The following is a 10,245-nucleotide window of genomic DNA, read 5'->3' as shown; positions in this document are numbered from 1 at the left end:
GAATTTCTTATATATATATATTATTTTCCAACAATGCTTATTTTTAATTTTGTAAAATTAGTAGAACAAATAATAAATAAATATACAAGGTGGAATGTACATTACTCAATCTTTTCCGAATTAATTAAAAAAATCTTGTAACTATTAATTATGTCTTCTTAGACAAAATAACATTAATATCAAAAAGTTTTTCTTGATAAATATAAGAGAAAATGTGTACTCTTTTGAAGCAGATAAAAATTCGTGACTTTTATAAAATGAAGTATGTCGAAATATATTTAGAATTAGTTGTTTAGCTCGCATGGAACTTCCAGGCGTCGAACTAAACCAAGGCTTAAATTGTCGTTACAATAGCTGAATAATTTTATGTTAACGACGGACGATATCAATGGGTTAACAGTGCCATTCTTTAATGTCTGAACAGTAGAAACTCATTTCGTGTACTTCTCGAATCGGTCGGGAGAAAACTCGATGGCCAACACGTAATGATGATATGTTGACATAATGTTATTCCTAATTAGAAAATAACGAGCTGAAATTACGCTTTACTGCAAACGTTTCTCGAGAAGATTAATTCTAAATCTAAGAGAAACAAACTTCCCTTGTATTTAATTAATATTTGTGTATAAAGATCAATTAAGGGAAAGCTCAAATTGTTATTAGAAAAAAAATCCTTAATGAAATCAATAGTCGTAAGCATTTTATGCATTTTCAAATTAATTAAGTAAGTCTATAATTTAGTATTAAATTTAACCTAATTTAAATACTAAAAGATGGAACTGGTTCTGTTTGATTCCCAAGCATGCTTGGGAGCTAAACACTGGGGATTCCGTGTTCGGCTGACCACCTGACCGGAACATCTGCTCCTGCACCCCATAGGTCAAGAATACTGAGAATACAAGATTTAGGTCAAGAATACTGAGATGGGCACAATAGGCCTTGGCCCTCTATGGGCTGTCGTGCCACTGAGTTTAGTTTTAGTTTAGGAACTGGATCATATTCAACGAACTATAAAACAGAATAAGGAATTATTCGAAGCAAACCTGTAATTCATATCTTTTTAATTGCTAATACTTTTATTTTACTTCACAATTAGCTTTTCTAAATATTATGTTCATGCATGTGGTGCGCTTAGTGCTATGTTTTATGTATGTGATATTTGTAGTGTAAAACTTCATTCTTCCTAAGATGGTTAATTTGAAAGTTCAATGTACTGTTTTTGTTCTACAATTTTTTAAAGACCAACTGAAAACAAACCAATATTTTGAATCCATGAAAAGATTTTAAAATTAAATCTTGAGTAACTATTACATAATTACAGAATATATATTTTGATTACACAATAATAAACGGTTGCAATGATAGGTTAACTAGGAAAACTACCCTGAATAATCAGTATAAACTATGAAACTTCAATTAAAATATATAATAAGTATTGATAAGAAACATAGTTATGTTATAGTAAGGAAAACAATTTAGTCAATTCCTACAGTTGCTTTAAAACTTTTTCATGTATCAAAACTCTCTATGACAATTAAAAGCTTTCTTTTTTGAAACTATATAAATTATTATTTAGTAAAAAAATATCAATTAATTTAGAGCAAATTTCATCGTTCAATAATGAACTATTTTTTTTGATCCAATAATACCAATTTTCGTAACTGAATCCGGTTTTTTTCATATTATAAATATTATTCCCATATTTATATAAAATAATTGTTAGGTGTTTTGTTCTTAAAAAGCAATCTCGTTTTAATATATTATAAAAAAATATATCAATGTTTCTAAATCACGCCTAATTAAAATCGCCAAAACTTATTTAATTAAATTTTCAAGTCAAGTGCAATTTAAGTTCCAAATCATGTAAGAAATTTCCACCAATTAAAAAAATAATGACAAAATTAAATAAATTATATTTGGCCCAAATTAGTTTGAATCAAAAGAAATAAATGGATATTTTTATAATTCAGAAAACATTACTTCTTATCGAGATTATAAAACTTTTCTGATTTGATTTTTTTTAAAGCTTATCATCTTATTCATCTACAACAATTGCTTATTTCTTGAATCATAAAAATATATATTGTTCAATTGCTGCAACTTAAGATATTTTAATAAAATTGATTATAAGAAACAAACAAGTCCTGAAATCGTCCCATTTACAATAATGTATTCAAATTTCAGGTTACAGCTACAATACACAACAGAAATGAAAATTTTAACACATTATTTTCTTTTGTTTCATTATAATTATTACAATTTAATTTATATATATATATATATATATANATATATTATATATATATATATTGTATAATTGAAAGTCGAAAAAGAGATACATACTTGCATTTCTATATATTTTCAATTAATACATCACATATGCAAATATTATTATCTTTACATATGTACTTGTTTTCATTAAAAAAGTAAAAATATTCCGTAATTATGTTAAAATTCATTATGAATAATATTCTTCTGACATATTAACTAAAATATCACGTAATAAACAGTTTCTATTTGATATATAATTTCTATAAATTTTAATCTCATGTTTCCAAATAAATGTCTTAATGAAGTATTATTCACGACGTTAAATTTAATTTTATTTGGTTATATGTACAGTTCACATTCCTGGTTATTTGAAATAAAATAATGTCATTTCCTTAAAGGAACAAATCAGTATCTCACGAACAGCCACTAAATGAATGATTAAGTTTAAGCTATACAAAACTAAGTTGCACAGTACAAATAATTATAAATATTTTCATTGGGATATATTTTTATTGCTAGGATTTCTTTTCCTTTTTGTTAACCAAATTTTATTCTGGATTTGATGCAATTAAACTAAATTGAATAATTTTAAATAATAATTCGAGATTGTTCCATAAATAATGTTATTAAAAAATATAAGTCTTAATATTACCCATAGACATAGCTTATTCATAAGCATACGTGTAGTATAATTACGCAAAAAAAGTTTCGTTTGCATTTGTAACTCTGTAGATGCTTGTATTGCTGTTGAGTTTTTAATTTCTATTTTCCTCTCATTATATTGTTACCAAGCATTTTTTTCTGAAACTTAAATAATTTTTATTCCATAGTTAGCTAACTTACAATTTGATCTCAAAGTCTTTTTCATTACTGAGGAATTATTTCGTGGTTGTTTACTAAATAAATAGTATTATTTATTTAATACTATTACTTAATACTACATTACAACTATATACTTACTACTTTAATACTAGATTACTACTATTATTTAATAATACTATTACTTTACACTATTTATTTAATACTACATTGAAATTATGTTTTTAAGGAACAATATAAAAATTTCAGTTTTAAATTATATTAGTCCCATTGTTTTAAATTTAAGTAAGAATCCTTATAATTAGGTTTTCTATTTCACATTTAAAATTCATTTTTTCAAGTTTAGGATTTCAATCTCATGAATTATAAGTTCAGTTTCATTTACGTAATTTTTATATTTCGTCTTAAAGCATCAAGTATCTTCAAAATACGTTTAATGTATATAAATAAAAGTGGAGATCTAAAGAATATATAGTATTTTCTAATAAAAATATCTAAAAGTTTACTTTTAAATAAATTTGATTTCTCAAATAATGTTTTCAAATTATTATTTCTTCTAAATTCTATTACTTCTTCAGTTTTTGGTTGTAGTGCGGATCGCATTCAGTTTCCCAAAGTTCACTATACATGTAAAATTTTCAGTTCACTATACAAAGCTAAAAATAATGAGCTGTTTCTTTCAACTGAAAAATATTCTTTAATAAATATGAAATATATCTTACCATTCATCTTCAAAATTTTGTTTCAGCTCAAAAATCAAATGCAAAACTGTTCATCTCGTTTTGTACAATCGAGAACACTTTTCTTGTAAAAAATACCAAGCTGTAGAATCATTTCAAAAGCAAGTTTCGGTAGAAAATATTGCAATTCATTTTTTTTGAAGTTAGTCATAAAGCTTCAGAATTGATGATCAATAAACTTATATATTTCTTCTTGGATAGACAAATGTTATTTTGTTAATGAATGTTAATTATATTTGATTTTTTAAAATAAATAAAATGTCCATTATAAAGATGATTAATTTTCCTTTTTTTCACAAAGATGCTAATTGCAAATTTTTTTGAAATAATAAAAAGTGTAATTAACTTTAATTTCTGATTTAGATATGAAAAATCATCTCATGTAAGATATCTTTCTCCTTTTTTCAAACATGTTAAATTACCAAACAATCTGTATAGTATCCGAATAAAATTCCCAAAGTTTTGCTGATAAAGTAGCACTTTCTTGAAACTGAACAACTTGACGGACCTTAAAAAAGTTTTTCAATGTTCTTATGATCACTTATTCACATCAGCTAATTTTTCAGAGTTCAATATTCGAAAACTAAAGTTTAAAAACACATTGATCCAGCAATGATAGTAAATTTAATAACACACTTTTTAAAAAAAAAATAATGCAGACTTTAAAAAAGTTGCAGTCAGAGTAACCGATAAAAAGCAGAAGAGGAAGACCAAGAGTCTTCAGTTGCCGGCAACTTTGCCGTTCGGAGCAGTTCTGAATCCTTGCCGGTGGAGGAAGGTCGGGACATGGGCATGGACTACGTCATTCTCCATCGATCCGATTCCTCCGAATATGCGGTAAGAGCGCCTCTGGTCCATTGCCGTCGCCTGTTTTAGATCAGGACCCATTGCCTCTTTTAGAGAATTCGCGTCCCGCATTCAGTCTCAATGGCGAGGGAAAACTGTTATTTTTGTTTATTTTGTTTGTGCGAAACTTAATTTCTCATGTAAGAATGGTCACAAACAGTCTAGTATAAAAATTTACTCGCATATTTTTTTACAAATGTTTTTTGTTCATACAAAATTGCCATCAATAATTTTATTTACTTCCTTTAAAATATTGTTCCCAACGATTTTAATGTTTTGGAAGTTACTAAAATAAAATAAATAAGTCACAGGTGTATAGGTGAAAGTAAAGTACGTTTAACCAGTTTAACTGCTTTTTTAAAAATGATCAGATTTTTAGAGACTAGTCGAGTTTATCACTTTTGTTTTAAAGTACAGAATTAGTTTCGATTAGGTATGGAAAATAAAATAAATGCATAAATGAAATAAAAAAATAAAAATTAAAAATTCTAGTTCATAGTAGGAGTTCACTGCCGCCAGCTTTAATGCCTTTGACGCAATGCCTCTTTTCGAGTATCGAGTATTTGAGTCCCACATTCAGTCTCAAAGGCGAGGGAAAACTGTAAGTTTTATTTATTTGTTTGTGTGAAATGTGTTTTTATGCAGGTTTAGACAAAAATTATCAGATTTTTATTTTAGATTCACATTTTACTCTTTTTAGATCTTTCATAAGCAAAACTGCCATGGATATTTTTTTTATTTACTCTCTTTTAAAAAAAAAGTGAGATTATCATAATATTGGAAGCTTATAAAATGAATTGAAAAAAAATTAGTATACGAATACAACACAAAATCTTCTTTACTAGATCTTTAAAAACTGAAAATTTTCATATCCTTATTTGTTTAAAAGCACAGCATTATTTTTGGTCATATTAGAAAAAAAATTGGATAGTTAAATAAAAAATAGAAAGAAATTCTAACTTTATAAAATAAATCAAATGCTATAGTTTGCATTCGAATAAAACTTTTTGCATCATTTAGAGAATTCTTGTATTTGCATCCAGTCTCAATGGAAAGAAAAAATCTGTTAGTTTTGTATATTTTGTTTGTGTGAAATGTTATATTTCATGCAAATTTAGACAGAAATTGGCCAGTATAAACGTACACTTAGAGAGATTTTTGAATTTCTTTCTTCTTCAAACAAAATTATGATGAATAATTCCGTTTATTTTCGTAAAAATAATTCGCTAATATTTTAAATTTATTGAAAGCTTACTGTGGGAAAAGAAACTTTAAGATGTTTCCTTAAAGAACTATTTACCATTTGAACTAAATTTGAATAATTATGAGTTCTTTAGAGGGTGATCGTTTATATTTTTGATTTATTTTAATGTAGTGCATCATATTTGATTAGTTGAAAGAAAACTAATAACTAAAAAGGGTTCTTTTTCTTAGAAAGTGCTGTATAAACAACGACATTGAAATTAGAATAGTGAAATTGTATGGTTTTTTTTTTAAAAAAAACATTCATTGCCATAATGCCTATAAAATTATAATTAAATCTCTTATAAAAGTGCATAAATTAATCAAAATAAACATATGTTTTACTCACAGTAACCATATGTACTTCTTTTTAGATAATAAAACTAAATTTAAATATTCCGTGCCATTATGAAAGCAAATTTTCAAACCAACAATTTTATTAAGACTGTTGTGATGGCATCCTTTTATAAGAAAATCATGCCGGTTTATTTATATATTACAGCATTCTATTAAATTGCTGTTTTTAAAAAGTTTGCTTTTATATGGTCATAAACATTACAATAAGAATAGTAGAATGGTATGCTTTGATAATGAATGAAAATTAATTGCCATGATTCCTAATAAAATATACTTATCCTCATTTTCTAAAAATACATACACTAAGTAAAACATACTTTCTATGTTTATTTAATTAAAATGAAATTATGTTTTTCATTTATGCAAGACCAATAGCAAAATGAATTTACATTCAATAAAAAATATCAATCCTCCTTTTTTATTCTAAAAATTGCATTTGATGTAAATATTAAAAAATTATAATAGAATTTAATTATAATGTCTAGCTCATTTTCGAGACAATGTTATATTTTTTGATATTCTTCGGTGTCAAAAAATAAGTCTACATTAATTAAATATTTACTCGCCTATAATTAGAAATACAATTAGTTTAACTCTTGCAAATAATGTAAATAAACTTTTATGAAAGCGAAAACAAACAAAAAAAAAATTTTTAAATTGCAACCCAATTATGTATTTGATGCTAGTAAAAGATAGTGTAAATTGTTTTCAAAATATATAGTTTTGAAGCATTCAAATTAATACAAAATAATATTTATAGACAAAATAATATTTTCAATTTGATACATCTTTAAAAGAAGCATTAACGTTATTGTTTAACTTAAGAATGTAATATACGAGACATTTTGTTTTTATAATATCAAATTATTAATTGGAATATTAACATGCAAGATTCTAAGTTAAGTTTGATAATCTAATGTAAATGTTCAATCACAATTTTCGAATTAAATAGTATATAACTTTTCCAAAGAAAAAGAGGATAGCTTTGTACAATATTGAATGATTTTCTAGAAACTATTGAATTAAGTACTTTTATAAATAATTAGACTAAACATTTTCTCGACTACAATTTTTCGGTTGACTTTTTGAAAGCAAATATTTTACCTATTAAGAGATATTTATTATTACTAAACATTTTCTCGACTACAATTTTTCGGTTGACTTTTTGAAAGCAAATATTTTAACTATTAAGAGAAATTTATAAAATGTAAATTGGAGTACTTTTTATTTAGTTAGTTAATAAGGTAAATGTGACATGTTTTATTTGAGATAAATTTCTCTGAATTAAAATTTAAATGCTCAAACAAAAATCTTTGAGAATATCTTTGTAAGCTCTACGCACTAATTTCTAAAAATTTTATATTAACTTCCAAAGATTAAATATTAAGATTTCTACAAAAATTTAGTCAAACATTTCTACAGAAATAGCTATTGTGTCTTCGAAATTATGCTCTAACAATTTCATTATTTGACTTTTCAAAACATGTACTAGTAAAAATATTATTTTATGCTTTATGTCAACACTTTGTAATATTTGAAAGAATTTTGATTGGTAATTTAGTACGTTTTTGATTAATTTGCATGTAAATTTATACGCTGTCCTTTTAACTAGTTAGAGGTATATTATTTTGGTACTCTATTATTTGAAAAGGGGATAGATATTTTTAAGATAAACTAATTTGAAAAAGACTATTAAGTGTAATTTGGAAATCTATATTTGTCTAAGTGAAAACCAATCACCTTGAATAATAATGGAGCTTTCAAGTACTACGTTATCTATGCATATTTCTTAGCATATATGTAAATATTTATTTTCATGCTTTGCGTTGTAATAATAGGATGCTTAATATCTTAATGGATCTGGGCCAATCATTAATATGAAATCAGATGTAAAAACATAATATTGTAAACATGCGTGTTTTCCTAAACTGCTTTGATTTTTCTTCCACGCGAAAATGAAAAACAACCTGTTATTCAACATGTATTTCATAAAGAGACATATTTTTGAACTTTTAAAAAATATATGGATTCTTGTGAATTGAACTGCTTCATCATTTAAAAAGTATACAAAAATGGTCCATAAAACTTTTGTTAAATTTTTTTGAAAATTTCAAAACTTTAAAAAGTGATTTGTTTATATAATACAAAATATTATGGTTTAATCTAAACAGCTTTTATTTATTTATATTATAATTTCATAAATTCCCATTTAACTTTGGATTTATTTGCTATTGGTTTTTAAGAAGTACTAACTTTAAAATTTCCTATTTTTTTCACTTAGTTATATTTTAAGTGTACTTACATGAAATTTATATAACTTATATTCAATCAAAAAACCCGATTTTTAATTTGAAGACAATTTAAATTCAGAATAACTTTTATAATTGTTTCCCAAACTTCATGATATAATGAGTTTTAGTTGCTTGTAAGATATGATATTTTTATTTTAAAAAATCCATGTGAATCTATGAAATTTTATTCATGAGAAAAAATACATTTTGAATTTCTGCATCACCTTAATTTCAGAGGGAGGAAAAAAATGCAGCTAAATAATTGGTTGACATCGTTATCGCTGACTACTTTTGATAAAAGTTACTAAAATAAGTTATGAGAAAATTATAACTATTTAAACATTACTCTTTTTCAATGTTAATTTTGTGAAAACTTAAACAATTAAGTTAATTTTTAGTTATTTAGATTATTTTTAATTTTACGCCACTTTTGCTTTATTTTTATAAAATATTATGCGCTTGTAGAAGAGCATTAAATTCCTTAAAATAAAAAAAAATAATAATATATATTAGAATAAGAAATGTAAGAAAAAGTTGCACTATCACTTAATGAAATTGTTGAGATATCATTCTTAAGCATTGAGGCTCTGTCCTCGGTGATGCCATCAACCACCACTGCTTGTTTCAGTTCGATAGCTATCAGCTTGATGGAAATTTTAGTTAGTCATTGCGGAATGATTAACACATTAGTCTCGAAATTATAATATTGTATTTTTAACTACATTTAAAGAGATAAATTGTAATAAAATTTTTTTTATAAATGTTAAATAAACTAATTAGTGTTGCTATAATATTAATAAGCCATTTATATAAAAAGTAGTTAAAAAGTATAAAGACACTGTATAAAGAATATAAAGCATAATTTTAAGATTCTTTAACGCAACAAATAGCATCTTATATTATAATAGAAATATATTTAATATTTCAGAAACGTATCACTAAACGTGGTTCTTCACTTTCAAAAATGTTACTACGATGCTTTCTAAGCAAAATAATACTTCGGTTGACTATAGAGTCTTTTTGAAATGTTTCCCTTAAACTATTTCAATTGATAGAAATATTACCTAGAAAAGATATTTTTTACAAGAAAAGTTAAATTCTTCTTTTTAATTATTTATCATTGAAGTACAAATTAAAGATGTGTTCCAATTAATAAAGCACGGGAATTGGGGTATACATATATTCATTCAAGATTGATTATTTTAAGATAAATTTGATAGTATTAGTAAAATGAATTTAACAAGACTTACTTAGTTTTGCGAAGTTAAACCTGCGAAATTAAACTTTATACACATGATTGAATTAAACTTGTTAAGTTAAAATTTAATTACTCTTTCAAATAGCTATTGACTGGAAAATGTTTTTTATTTAATTGAGGCACATCTGAAATGGTTAAGATTTAGAATAATAGCGTTTATAATAATTTTAACTGTGAATTTATATAAGTGTTTTTGGAAAAATGAAAAAAAAATATGTCTCATGGGCATACAAAAGAAAATCGGAACTTTTTGAAATACATTTACAATTTCTTATAAATGTTTTTTTTTAAAAAATAGTGTTTTCTATGAGGATATTTCGTACTTATGCTCTAAAAATTAGTTTGATGTTAAAATATCGAATATAATAATTTGTTTATATTATTTTAATTAGGTCAGAATATTCAAATCAAAATTGTATTG

General features: G+C 24.7%; 1 protein-coding gene across 1 annotated transcript in view; it reads right to left on the bottom strand.

Moving 5' to 3' along the window:
* The window catches only part of LOC107444693 (alpha-2C adrenergic receptor-like), a 189,355-nt gene extending 184,636 nt beyond the window's left edge, over positions 1–4,719 (bottom strand). Inside the window, exon 1 of the mRNA XM_016058909.3 lies at positions 3,813–4,719. The gene's annotated coding sequence lies outside the window, so the exon portion shown is untranslated. The remainder of the gene's footprint in view (positions 1–3,812) is intronic.
* Between the last annotated feature and the right edge of the window lie 5,526 nt (positions 4,720–10,245).

Source organism: Parasteatoda tepidariorum, chromosome 1, assembly GCF_043381705.1.
Source record: "Parasteatoda tepidariorum isolate YZ-2023 chromosome 1, CAS_Ptep_4.0, whole genome shotgun sequence".
Taxonomy (NCBI): Eukaryota; Metazoa; Arthropoda; class Arachnida; order Araneae; family Theridiidae; genus Parasteatoda; species Parasteatoda tepidariorum.
Note: the sequence above shows the minus strand (reverse complement) of the source record. Positions and strands in the feature narration are given on the sequence as shown.